Consider the following 14,237-nt stretch of genomic DNA (forward strand, 5'->3'; position numbering starts at 1 on the left):
GCATTCTAAATGGAACCCTAGTCCTTACATAGTGCACTACTTTTGACCAAAGCCTATATGGGTGCTGTTTGGGATCCATACCTCCCTTCTGGAGATGGCTATCAGACGGAAAGTGACAGGTGAATTGCTGATTCCTGTTGGTTGGACTGAGGGGTTAGCCTCCCCTGAGCACTTTAGAGAGGTAGAAGAAAAAGATTTCTGGATTAGTGCGACATGTGGGACATATCATCAGCACACACTACTAGCAAGAAATGAAGGAGTCTCTCTCTCTGTGTGTGTGTGTGTGTGTGTGTGTAATTCGGTATGTGGGGATAGGCACTTAGGAGAAGTAAGTGGCTCTTCACTCTGGCAGTTGAGGTGTGGGGAGGAGGGGTGAGGGAGAGGAAAGGTCGATGAGCAAGGTTTGGAAGTATTTGTAAACTTGGGCAATAGATTGGTATGTTGTACAGGCTATATATTTTTTCAATACACACAGCAAAATTACATTGAGGATGTTCACAAAGAGTCTCTGCTATAAATCTACAATCCTCTGTTAAGCAGCACAAGAGCTTAAAGAGCAGAAGTGGACAGACTTAGGAATCAGAGGCTCATATTATGAACTTGGCTAGCCTTGGGTAAGTACCCAGACCCAGTCACTTGCTCCACATTTTGTGGTGTTATAGACTAAATGTATCATTATTTTTTTTTTTAAATGCCATTAATCTACACACAGTACATTAATCTACACACAGTAAAAAAGAAAATCAAAACAGAATGTCTACAAACAATTGAATGGAATCTTAATATGAAGGAAGATAAAACTTAAATAGTCATCAGGAAGAAAGGTGAGGGCAATAACAAGGAAGAGGTGTCTGTACTTTAAATGAAGGAGAAAGGGCATTGACATGATACTATTCATGTCAATGGTGAAGTGCCAGCCACATGATAAGGTTAGATTTATCAAAACTCTTTAGTTTTTATTTACTTATTTCAAATGTATTTATAAACTAGGTAATTTTACTTACAACATATTAGGTGAAATTTTAAATAAATAAAAAAATGACAGTGACAATGAATCTTGGGATCTCCAAGTCTGCAAAACTACAATAAGACAATATCTCCACCAAACAACACTGTAAACACAAACATTCAAAGTAAATAAATAGATTAAGTAGTGTATACTCAAAGTTTTAGATAAAGTTCTACTAACTTAATTAAGTTAGGTCAAGTTGGTGTAACGTGTTCTTCCTTTTTGAGTAACTATAACTAATAATGTTTGATTAAATTGAAAAAAAAATGTGTATAAGTAAGCATAACTTAAAAACATAACTTAAGTACAACTTAATAGAATTAAGTAATTACATGCTAAGAATGATAAAGTCCTGTTATCTCTATTGTTTCAAATAGGGATGATTTAAAAATAAACTTAATTCAGCACAACCTAAAATACAATACAATCTCAAAGTGCTTCACCAAATTAGTAAAGGGATGATTTAAAAATAAACTTAATTTATATAGCACATGCTAAGTACAATAAAATCTCAAAGTGTTTCACCAAATAAGTAAAATCGATCATAACAAATAAATTGCAATCATAGCTTATTAAAACAGTAACAATTTGATTGGGGAAAATTGTCTGAAATGCATTAGACATAAGTGGAAGACAAAATGTATTCAATTTATTTATTTATTTAATTTTTTATGTCATCAGTTTAATGCAGCCTATATCATTTTTCTTTTTCACTTAAGTTTTGAGCAGCTGCAGGGATATTTTTTTATTCAGAGCAACCTCCGAAGCAGAATGCGGCGCTAATGCGCATACTACACTAGCTGTTTCTCAATGTCAAGGAAGGATCCTTCGAAGACAGAATTTGGAGGATGCTACGTCATCGACGTCCGTTGAAGGACCGTTCCAATCATAGACATAATAAAGAATAGACGCCGCATCGACCGCTACTGCCTACTGGCGCTGACGAGCCGTGGGACCGCCATCTTGGACCGGTCAGCTGCTCCACTCAATGTAATCTGTTTTGGCAGGTGAAACGACCTGTCAGCGCATTTAATTAATCATACCTCAGTGAATACCTTACTGATTTTCACGTGGGTTTTTTTGCTGCAAAGGTCATACATGTAGCTATGATACAGGACACATGGTTCGGCGTATTTTAATATTCATAGTTTTATATTCATCAAAAATGTGAACATAATCCCCAAAAAGGGAGAAAAACAGGAACATTTCCAGTTTGACTATCATTCTGATTGAAACACCTAATGTGTAAATAGTGGCAGTAAAGTCAGAAATATATATTTCTCTCTCTCTCATTTCACAGCCCCCATCCCAACATACTCACATGGATCCCAGTCTAAAATAGCAGGTTGAAATGAAAAGTGACTGTTTTTATTTAAACTACACATTTACTTTGTTGAAACTCCCTTGAAAAGTCTGCAAACTTAATTAATGTAGCAATTTTCAAAACACAGTTACAAGTGCTTTTCAGAACCCAGAGGGAAAGGGATCAGGGCTAAGACAATAACAAGGACATAATGTAAAGATAAACTTCATTATACACAAGCTCACAAACTTAGTGTAAGGCAAAGGAGACCAACATTTGGATTCCTGGAGACACACACCATGAGGCTAGAGTTCATGAAACACAAACAAACAGAGGTATTTACAGACCCAACAACACTTACAGCAGTATTCACATAAAATGTGACAGACCACTGTTTTCAGGCAGTTTTAAGCCATTTCTTTCAGATTCAGTGTTAATCTTGTCAGAATGATGACAGATATGACATAAAGATACTATGTGTGATGAGTAAGGTTAAAGTACAGATAAAGCTTAGAATTAGTTTTGGGATGTTGGAATTTAGGATTAAAGTCTTGAATTGTCGTGGAACCACACACATGCACATGCTCTAAAACCCCTGAAAGAAGACAGTTCTTCCTCGTGCTCCCTTTCTGCAGTTCAAGAGAGGTGAGTTTGGTAATGTGGTGCAGCCTTATTTTGAGAAACACAGACACAACCAATGACAACAAGTCAGAATGATGGTTGTCGATGCCAAACTGAGTCTCCTCAATGTGTTCCCCAAGCAGAAAAACATCCTCCGTTCCAATCTCCTCCCGGACGATGTCTGTGACTGTCGACACCTTAGGAGCTGGCATTGGTGAAGCTTGGCGGATCACCCTCTCTGCAGCACTCAGCACTTTATTAAAATAATAATTTATATAGTGCTTTACACAGGTGAGACACCACACCGAACCATCAGGCGGCGGAAGATGGCCTGGAAGTGCCGATGGATTGTTATTCCAGCCTCCTTATATGGAAAACAGGCACACAACACATACATTACTCACAAGACATAAAGATATTCATTAGGTATATTTTCAAAATTGTAATTAAAAGAACACCAACCCTACCTGACGCTCTGATTGAATTAAATAGGAGCTCCAAGTGATCTTGGCTGAACCTGTAGGTGAGCACATACCGCTGAACTAAATAATAAGCTTGTTTGAAAACCATTCTACTATCAGATGTTCTGTTGCCTTTATTTTAAGTGTGGTGGGTATGAGGCATGAGAGGTAACTTACTTTTGTTAGGGTGAATTACACGTGAATAATACACAGTGTTGGGCAAGTTACTTGGAAATTGCAGTGAGCTAAGCTATTAGTTACTCTGTCATGAATAAAGCTTCACTACACAAAAGCTACCACCCAGTCAAATGTAGCAAGCTAAGTAACACAAAAAATATATATATATAAAAAAAAAAGTTACACAAACACAGCAGTAGGCTAGTTCATTACATAGGAAGTTACTTTAAGTTGTGCTAATTTCACATGACAAGAAAAGTAACTTGTGTGGCCAAGCTACTTGGTAAATAAAGGAGTTACTACTACTGAAAAAAGTTACTTGATTCTGAAAATAGTGAAGCTACCACCAAAATACTAAGTTACTAGCTAAGCTAGTACTGCACAACAATGATAATACCGTCTTTTATTTATATTAATATATAATTAGCTGGCCAATGTTATACCAGTAATATTTGCTTTATTTCTACAATAGCATTCTTGAGTCAGTTGTAATCTAAGTCAGTGTTATAGAATATGACTTATCAAGTCTCAGTTCGCTGGGTGAACACTGGCTGGTGCAGTAAACATAGCCTAGCTAGCTGGATACGATATCAGTACAGTAATATCAAAGATCCTTGCTCCTTCTCAACTCTCTGGTAATATTCTAGTCACAAAATACAACCAATAATACGGTAATGTTAAATCTTACTTGTGAAAAGTAATCCCCCGAGCCCTGCTTTCGATGGTCCGCCGATATGAGCAGGAGTATGCTCCATAGTGCTCTGGCATCGTTGCTTCTGCTGCTACGCAAATAGGAGTATGACCGGTCAAACATGGCGGCCGTATTTCTCGCGCCCCAGCAGCCAATGCGGCGTCTACTCTTTATTATGTCTATGGTTCCAATGTCGAGGATCCGAATCCCACCAAGGACTGAGTCCTTCGTTCTGAGAATTTCCCATAGACGGCAAAGTATGCATATGTGTATCCTTCGCGCTCCTATATTACCCACAATCCTATGCGCACGGCTTTGCCAGCTCGTAAAATAAAAAATTGGCGGACCTAAGCGGAGTGACGGGGCAATATGCTTTTAAATGTAAGTATCTTTAGTTTAGTGTTTAACATTACTGTACCTTTGTTAAAACGGTAGTGCATAAAAATTAAGTTTAACGTTTAAATGCCAGTACAAATTGCTATTGATATTTAGCTAGATACCTCACGAGCTAACGGTAGGCTAGCTAGCTAGCTAATTGAACCGAACCGGACCGGACCTGTCATATTAGCTAACAGTTGTTAGCTAGGTTGCCATCACCGGCATTTCTTTTATAAATCACTAGATAAGTTGTACAGACTAAAGTAACGTTAACATTATACCATACACAGCGTTATACTGATAGCTTTCTCATTTCTCATGTTTATACGTCTCCCTTTAGAAAAACAGCAGCTGTTTACCGGGGTAGGGACACCGCGGCCAACGGATATCGGTGAGAAGCTACACTACTGTTTAATGTTCAGAAGTAATAGCTGTGTAATCTGCTTTTTATTTCCCCCTTATTCACACAGGCTTATTTTGGAGAAGATGGGGATCGGAGGGAGGGTCACCCACGCCCAGGCCAAGAAGAAGTGGGACAATCTGAAGACGAAGTACAAGGTGGGAGATATTGTACTTTGGGGGTATTAATGTATGGACATAATTGTTATGAACATCTTAATGTAACTTGTGATTTTTTAAGTAAGCCTTGGATGTAAACCTGACAGACTTGGGCCAGCTGACAGTAAGTTTAGATGTAGTGTTGTGTACTATAGTAGTAATAGATCATCACAACAACCTTTTGATCTTCACTGTTGTAGGAATGCAAGTGTCCTGCTACAGGTCAGGGGACAGATGATGGCAAGGCGACGGCAGTAACTTGGCCCTGGTTTGCCCTCATGGACGAGGCATTAGGGCAGTCTTGCCCTCCTGCCTTATTGCCTCGATCCAAAAGGACAAACCAGGGCCAAGCACTGCACAAGAGGTAGAAGAAGGGAGAGATGAGGAGGAGCAGGAGGAGGAGGAGAGAGACACATGCAGCAGCAGAGAGAGAGCAGGGAACAGAGGAGAGAAGAGGAGAAGGGAGAGAGTGGATCCATTCCTACAGCTACTGAAGGAGGACATAAAATACCAGAGGGAGGCAGATGAGAGGAGGGAAGCAGAGGCCAGAGAGAAGTCAAAAATACAAAAATTAAGTAAATTAAATTTAACTGATTTTGTCTTTGCCCAGTCTATGTCCATTTTTTTTGTACTTTAGACTGCAATAGAAACAACTTGGTAAGTAACAAATAACTAGCATGTGAAGCCTAGAACAATGTATTGAACAATATCTTCACCCTTACTTACAACGTTTTGTGGTTAGGTATTCCAAGCTCTACAAAAAACAATTTCTTCTTGGTTACAAAAAATTATTTATTTAAACATTTAAATATTGACAACTATTTGCATGAAGGAAAACAATTCAAACAACATTCTCATAACATTCTCATATCTACAATTATATAAAACAACTTACAACTATATACAACAACTTAAACATTTACAACTATATACAACAAGACCAACAACAAGAAGCGGCCATCAGCTACAGCTGCTGCTGCTTCAAGACTGCAGACAGAAGAAGAAAGTTTAGGTTAGTCCAGTGATAATCTAATCTGTCCTGTAAGATGATAATTGTATCTAACATATCTAAAACAGTTGCAGCATATTTAATATTGTATCAAGAAGGTAAATTAAATGTACTTAATGAACTAGCAATGTACCTTCTTGACTGTGTATGGGTGTTTACCAATGGTGTTGTTAAATTACTTCATATGTTGGTTACAGTGTTACAGTAGTTTGAGGATAATTGCTAGCTGGTAACTTTGAAGCATGTTATGTCTTAATAGTCATAGAAACAAAATAATTTATTTTATGTACTTGTGTCATCTTCCACACAGAAAAATAATCGTGGTCCAGAGGTGCCTCATGCAGTGCAGACACCTCGTCGGTCAGCGAGGCTCAGGGACGAAGGCGGGCTTTTTCACTGACATAATGACGCAATGACGTGCACTTGGTAGCCTGTTCCATTGTACGTGTTCTTCGAATGCTAAGGAGGAGCCTGGCCTAGCCTCTGAAGGATCCTTCCTTGGAAGGACTAGTCCTACCAAGGAAGGATCCTTGACTTTAAGAAACAGCTACTAATTCCTTACCACTGTTTGGAAAAAAAAAAGAACAGTTTGTAATCGGTCGTAGAAGGCGGGATGCAACAGAAGGCGCAGGAAGTCAGCATCACTGGACTTAATGTAAGTTTAATTTTATATTCACTTTACTTCTTTTATACATTCGTTGATGTGTTTATCTCAGAGAGCCTAGACCTTCTCGGAGCCCCTGCCCTTCACTGGCTTCTTCACGGGAGTGTTGTAGTGCATTGGCAACTTGGTGAAGTCAGATATAGGTTAGCTAGCTGCTAAAGGGCTATAGCCACTTAGCATGACCACTAACGTTACACACTCCAGCAGCACAACTAGCGACCTACCACTACCAGACTCACTGAAGGGTTTGACGACGGATGAATCTAGCAATCACACGCTCATTCCTCGCTTGAAGGTGGTGTTAGAAAATTAGTCATTAGTAGAAGCCATAGTTCAGAGTTTTTTGTTGATGGAAACTTTCCATAATGCACCACTAAGGTCCAATATCATATTAAAAGAGCGTGAATGAGCATAATAGGGCCTCTTTAAGCTCAAACGGAGTTCTACACTGCAATTCCGCGTTCTCTGTAGCTTCTAGCGACGTCTTTTTTCTCGTTTTAAATTCTGTGTGAGCGGACTGAGACACAGAGATTGCTGTTAACAGAACACGAGTCAACTGCCCGTTCCCGCCAAATTCCACTTGTGCTGCGTCGGTCCTAAAACAAACTGGAGGCAAGCTGCATTTCATGACAAAGATGAATACATTAAAAACCCTTACCAGTAAGGCTTTAGTTTGTAGAAATTGCATTATTGTTGATTAACCATGCAGTAAAATTCAAGTGCTACTGCTTTTCTTTACAGTAATGTTATTTTGCTTGATGGCTTTAGTAGCTTGACACTTAGGGGATCAAATGAAAAGATCATTAACAGGGAACATTTATAAATGTAAGTATTTATAATTTGACACTCTTTGAATGCTTTAATTGTTCAGTTTCAGATCAGTTTATGCCTTTGCATCTCTGTGTTCCAGTTTCAAGAAGTTAAGACGGAGTTAAGGAAGATAACTGGAGATTGATAAAGATACCAGGTAATCTAATTAATGTGAATTCTTCTTAAAAACATGTTAAAAACAAATTTGTTTATTTATGCTATTTTCCATCTATAGAATTTTTTTTATATAAAACAAATTGTTTTGAGGAAAAATGTTCGTCATTTAAAAGCAGTGTTAGCTGTAGTCCATGATCATGTTTTGGTAAGCTAATAGTAATTAACTTGTAGTTATATTAAGTAGTGAGTATAAGCAATTCTGTTTTAAAAGTTTTAGGTCTTTTTGGTTTCTGGTTCCAAAATGATCTGGAAGTGTAAGTTGTGCACAGCTTCTTTCACCTCCAGAATACCGTTATTTAGACACTACAGACTGCAGCACAGTCACTATTCCAGAATCAGCCCTCTTCCATGCCTCTACACTGATTGCATTTGTACATTTCGGACACTTAATGCACTGAGTATTCATTTGTCAGAACATGGATCTTATGTTTTTCACCTCTTACAATGAGACCCAGAGGCCTGTACTATGAAGCAAGATTTGGCGTTAACGAGGTAACTTCAGGTTCAACTCAGGGTTTTGTGTTTCACAACGGTGGATCAGTTGTTACCGGGTTCAAACGCTGTGGTAACTTATGCTGAACACCTAACCTGGTCGGGAGCAGGTTATGTTGGAGATTTGAGATCAACCGGTGTAAAAGCACGGCCTACAGACCAATCAATACTCAATTGATAATGGCGTCACCGTTCTTAGAAGATCAGGTGGAGCTCTGTGCGTAGAGAGAGAGCGATAACCTCATTAACATTTCCTGATGGGTATTTTTATGAAAGTTCTAGATTTTTAGCTGAGGGAATTATGTGTAGGCTATTTGTCGGCTTGTTGAGGCGTGTGTTGCCAATGTACACATCGGTTTGAATTATGTTTTTGTATTTTTTATTCCCTGACTGATGGGGAAGTGATATTGATAAGCGTTGTGATTTCCGTATCTACAGCGTCGGCTATTTTTTTGCCAGCTTTCCTTCCTGTTTTAGGAAGCAGCGACTATTGCGTTTTGCCTGTAAAACCGTGTCTGTGTTCTTCATATTAATGTAGAGTTATAGTTTGCTCTTCTTATATAAAATATGCGGCTCTGGTAGATGTTTTGCGATTGGTCGTGCTGTGCAAACACCGCCTCTTGAACGTGCGCACCGCTGGATTGGGAAACCCTGTGTTGACTGAACTAGTTGTTAGCCACCGTCGTGACACAGCTTATGCGGTTACCGCGGTTGTTAGGGTTAGTGAAGCTGGGTAACTGAAAGAAATCCAGGGCATGTTGATCTTGATTTGTAGTACAGGCCTCTGGTCTCCCTTGTTAAAGAGGTATTTGATTTCAATGGGAAATTATGTAATCTGTTCTGTTCCATGTGTTAGTTTTCATTCATTCAGGACGAGTCTGATGAGCCAGAGCTTGATGGTGTTGCAGTGGGCCTTCTTACTGTCATCAGTGACCATGATACAAGTCCAGTTCACTACCACCCTGTGAGAATCTCTGTTGTTGAAAGTGATGCCGTGGTCAGCCTCCCCAGACTTGGCGATGCCTTCCTGGTAATCTTTGGACTGATCTATGCACTACACCTCAGCTATCCCAAAGCACTGACAAACACTTTTGAATTCACTCAAAAGATTTTACTTGGTCTAGAAAGTGGTAAACTGTCACCCAGGTTGCAGACCCTCAAGAATGACTTGATGTAGAAACTCATCTGAAAGAAGGCTAAAGCATTATAAAAGGCTAGTTGAAAGTTATGTCCTTTTGTCTAAATAATGCCTCAAAAAGTTACTGCACTACTTTGCAGTTGTTCAGCCAATAGGCCCAAACTACACAATATGCCTTTGTTCTCCATCCATCCATCCATCATCTTCCGCTTATCCAGGGCCGGGTCGCGGGGGAAGCAGTCTAAGCCGGGATGCCCAGACTTCCCTCTCCCCAGACACTTCCTCCAGCTCTTCCGGGGGGACACCGAGGCGTTCCCAGGCCAGCCGGGAGACATAGTCCCTCCAGCGTGTCCTAAAAAATTACAAACAGAACCGGCGACAAAGGGCAGCCCTGCTGGAGTCCAACATGCACAGGGAACAAGTCTAAGTTACTGCCGGCAATGTGGACCAAGCTCCTGCTTCGGTCGTACAGGGACCTGACAGCCCTTAGCAAAGGACCCAGGACCCCATATTCCCGAAGCACCCTCCACTGGATGCCACGAGGGACACAGTCGAATGCCTTCTCCAAATCCACAAAACACATTTGGATTGGTTGGGCAAACTCCCATGAACCCTCCATCACCCTGTAGAGGGTATAGAGCTGTTCCAGTGTTCCACGGCCTGGACGAAAACCACACTGTTCCTCCTGAATCCGGGGTTCTACTATCGGCCGTATTCTCTCCAGAACCCTGGCATAGACTTTCCCGGGGAGGCTGAGCAGTGTGATCCCCCTATAGTTGGAACACACCCTCCGGTCCCCTTCTTAAAAAGAGGGACCACCACCCCGGTCTGCCATCCCAGAGGCACTGTCCCCGACTGCCATGCGATGTTGCACAGGCGTGTCAGCCAAGACAGCCTCACAACATCCAGAGACTTGAGGTACTCAGGGCAGATCTCATCCACCCCCGGTGCCTTGCCACCGAGGAGTTTCTTGACCACCTCAGTGACTTCAGCCCGGGTGATGGACGAGTCAATTTGTTCTCATTAACATAATACAAAAGTAACGCTAATGTTTTGTATGTTTTTCTCAACCATTGAAATGACCCACATTTCACTGTGCATTTGATACTGGCTAATGTATTACATTTTCATTTTAGAGTTTTAAGTGAAAATTTTCTTACAGTCTATAGAATTTTTGTAATTTCGTAGTTGTCTTACTCAGGAATTAGCCATTTATAGCTGTTATGAAATAATTTCATTTTGGTATTATTTATTATTGTTTTTGATTACTCCGATTATTTTCCTGACTATCTGATTATTTGTCTGGTCAATATCAGACATTTGTGATAAATGCTGATAAATTTCCTAGGGCCTTAAGTGACCAGGAACACATTTGGAAGGCTGGAATCATTATTTTGAGTTTCTTCTTAAAAAATATTTTGTTATTATTATTAAATTACTATTTATTTTAATTTATAAATGTTTATTTATTTTTCTATTTCATTTTAACATTGCAGTGTGCTAAAACCGAGCAGGCAAGAAAATACTGTTCAATAGCAGACATTCATGACTTTTAGAAATATTAAGTTTGTTTAAGTTTTGAGTCACGTTTTTTAGTAAACACACTCAACATATTTGACTACTGTGTACTTAAAACAATGACAACATAAATTAATAAACACTGAGTTTTGTTAACATAAAATGGTGTGGTTGTGAACTTATTTTTTTAAAGTTCTGTGAACCTATTCCAGTGGTTTGAAAACTCTAAACTTTAAGTCATAATAACTGAATTTATTGAGTTCCCTTAACAGAAAACTGTAAGTCATATTAACTGCAAATATTTGAGTTGAGCTAAATGAGTTCTTTAATTGAACTGTTATCAAAAGGTACAAGTAGCAAGTCATCCAACCTTTTAAGTTCAGGATCATTTTTACTTTTACGTTTATCAACTTGAAAAAATTGAGGCAAATTGAGTTCTGGTAACTTATTCGGGTTTACAGTGAAGCTATTAATATATCATGCTGGAAACCCTTACTCTCATCTAGTCATAAAGGTCAACACCTGGAGTTTGTTTAACCTCATTGGAACTTTGATTGGGAACTGGTTCTATATTTATATGCATAGCACTTTATTATAAAGTGCCCTTTGTAAAGGGTATTTAAAGGCTTTATAATAATGCTATTCATTGTTATTTAAGCATTTGTCAATACATTATACACCATTGCTCAAAATAGTGTGATAGTTGGTCAGTACTTGCCAAATAGTGAGCCAATATTTTTTTAGTTATTAAGCATTTATAAAGCATTTACAACTGCTGAAAGGATAGCTTAATATAAAGTGACAGACCAATTACAATTAAAAAATGAGTTATAACTAGTTATAACTGCTGATAGGATTCCTTACTCTGAGGTGACAAACCAATTACCATTTCTGAATGAGTTGCAAACATTTATCTGTTAAAAATGTAACTTAAAATTACAGAATTATGGACATCTATAAATCAAGTTATCAAAATATACAATTACTTTATAAATAGTTACACATTTTTGTATTGATGAAAGATAAAAAAGTACTATTTTAACTATCATAGTAGTTTTTATCTATCAATAGTTTATGTAGGGTATATTCTTTTTCATTGGTGATTTATGACCCTGGGGGGCAGGGCTTCCAGATTGATTTGACATGTGGGTGGGACCTCCGGTTTGCTGTATGGGACTTCCGGTGTGACTTATGCAGGTCCGGTTACTTTGTAATTTATGATTGCATTGTTGTGTCCATGTTTGATGTTTTATAACGACTGATAAACACCCCAGACAAGTGTTATAACAGGTGTGAGATTGATGTTTAACAAATGGGTCTTAGGGTTCTGGAATGTTAAAATCCCGGTAAATAAATAGGCATTATATCAGCGGCAAGATGTTGTGGTTAACAAAAGGGTGCCAGGGTTCAGCATATCCCCCAGCATTTTATGTTCCAATAAGTGCTACAGCAGATGTCCTAGGTGTTAACCTTTCATGTTTTATGGGATGATTTGGTCTTGCCTGAGTAAACTTATGTACACATTACAAACCATGGCGGATTGTGCAGCAATCAAAATTTTGGTTGAAACATTGTTGAAAGCTAACAGCTTAACCGCTGCTCAACGAGTTGGCAAGAGATTACAAATGGACAGCAGAGAGACGCAATCAACATGCCAGCCCCGAAGAAACCGATGCAGAGTTGAACCCGAATCCATGAACTACACCGTAATATGTTGGCATGGGAGTGGAAGTAGGACAACGGGCGGATTGGTGGATACATTTTCAACCCAGAAATACCCGGAGGTTACATTTCATGAATTACCTGAAGGCCAAGAGTTTAAGGCTGGTGTGACTGAACAAATTCTTTTTAATGCCACTTTTGAAAAGTGTTTTATTTGGACCCAAAACAGGGCACACATAATACGTTAGATTTACTGTTTAAAGTCATCGAAAGAATTAAGCACTATGACTCTGTTAGATTGGAGCTATTTCCAGAAAATATCAGCAGGTTAGAGTGTGACTGCGACTGCGAACTGTTCGACTGAAGTACAACCCTGAAGTCCCACCTTAAGCTAACACAGTCCTCAACACAGCATAAAAACAGACAGACCGCCTGTGACTATCAAGCTATTAAGCAGTCGGCAGACATACAAAACATGTCTCAAGAATTACGACCAACCAGAGTTTGAGGAACCCAAAGGCTGAGTATTAGCTGATGCCTTGGATGACAACTCTGAACCCTGCTATGTTACCCCGAACCCCGACAGCTCGATTCCACCACTATACCCCCCAAGAAACTACCATTGGCTTGAGCGGCTTGGTGCTCAGCTAGGATCTCTTTATCTGTCATACCTTTCAAATGTTGACAAGAGTTATCACAAAATGGACAAATGCCTTGCACCACAAGTTTTAAAGATCATCAAAGCAACATTGGATCCTGGAACACGTTGTTACGGCCATTCTCCACAAAGCATGCATCGGATCTGAAGTGGACCACCCGAGCCAGAGAAGACATTCTTGTCTCGACCTGCCTGATTATTATTTTTTGATCCATTATGACGACATCGTGGGGACAGTTTTAACACCTCGACTGAAACGTGTTGGTCAAGGATTTGAATGCATCAGGGTTACATACACCGCCAACCAACGTTCATGTGGCAGCCAAGAATTTTCTGTATGAGCTCAAGTTGGAGCCGAACATCACACAGAGACTGAGTGAGAACAGGGATGAATACATGGATAAATTGCATGAGGAAGCTGTATGTGACGCAGTAGCATCTTGGTGCGATGAAAGCAAAGAGAGTGCTGTCTAAGGATGGGTAACTTCAGTTGTCCTGTTAACATGTATCTAAACAAATCCTATATGTGGCTTTAGCGATTAAACAGTTGATGCACAAAGCTATCAAGAGTGGAATTGATGGTTGTAGACCTTTTAATAACCAAGACCATGTCAGTATAAAGCGTTTTTATAATCTAAACAAGCATATGGAAATGGTCAGGAACACATCTGATGATTGGCTGCAATTGTTGTCAAACGGTGTTGAATCAAACGCTCTAAACAACTTCATGTATAAGCTTCTAACATTTTCAAATGCTGACAAAGACTTTAAAATTGGGACCTCTGCCAAAATGTATTGTAGTGGGATTGGTGGACAATGACAATTTTACAGGAAGTTACACAAAATATCTATTTAATTTCAAACATTATAATTTGGATTTTATGGCGATGTATGTAGGCGGGGTCAGCAAT

General features: G+C 39.3%; 1 long non-coding RNA gene across 3 annotated transcripts; it reads left to right on the forward strand.

The window, feature by feature from the left end:
- The first annotated feature begins 356 nt into the window (after positions 1-356).
- LOC105007155 lies at positions 357-9,746 on the forward strand. Of its 3 annotated transcripts, none has more exons than XR_001197926.4 (9): positions 357-436; positions 541-614; positions 4,981-5,031; positions 5,111-5,198; positions 5,399-6,210; positions 6,518-6,862; positions 7,782-7,838; positions 9,207-9,380; positions 9,707-9,746. It is a non-coding gene; the product is annotated as an uncharacterized LOC105007155 (long non-coding RNA). The 3 variants fall into 3 exon arrangements; XR_004576066.1 differs by lacking the exon at positions 9,707-9,746 and adding an exon at positions 9,475-9,696 and having other exon boundaries at positions 7,743-7,838; XR_003782042.2 differs by lacking the exon at positions 9,707-9,746 and adding an exon at positions 9,475-9,696.
- Positions 9,747-14,237: the final 4,491 nt, after the last annotated feature.

The sequence above is a fragment of the Esox lucius genome, chromosome 8 (genome assembly GCF_011004845.1).
Source record: "Esox lucius isolate fEsoLuc1 chromosome 8, fEsoLuc1.pri, whole genome shotgun sequence".
Classification (NCBI taxonomy): domain Eukaryota; kingdom Metazoa; phylum Chordata; class Actinopteri; order Esociformes; family Esocidae; genus Esox; species Esox lucius.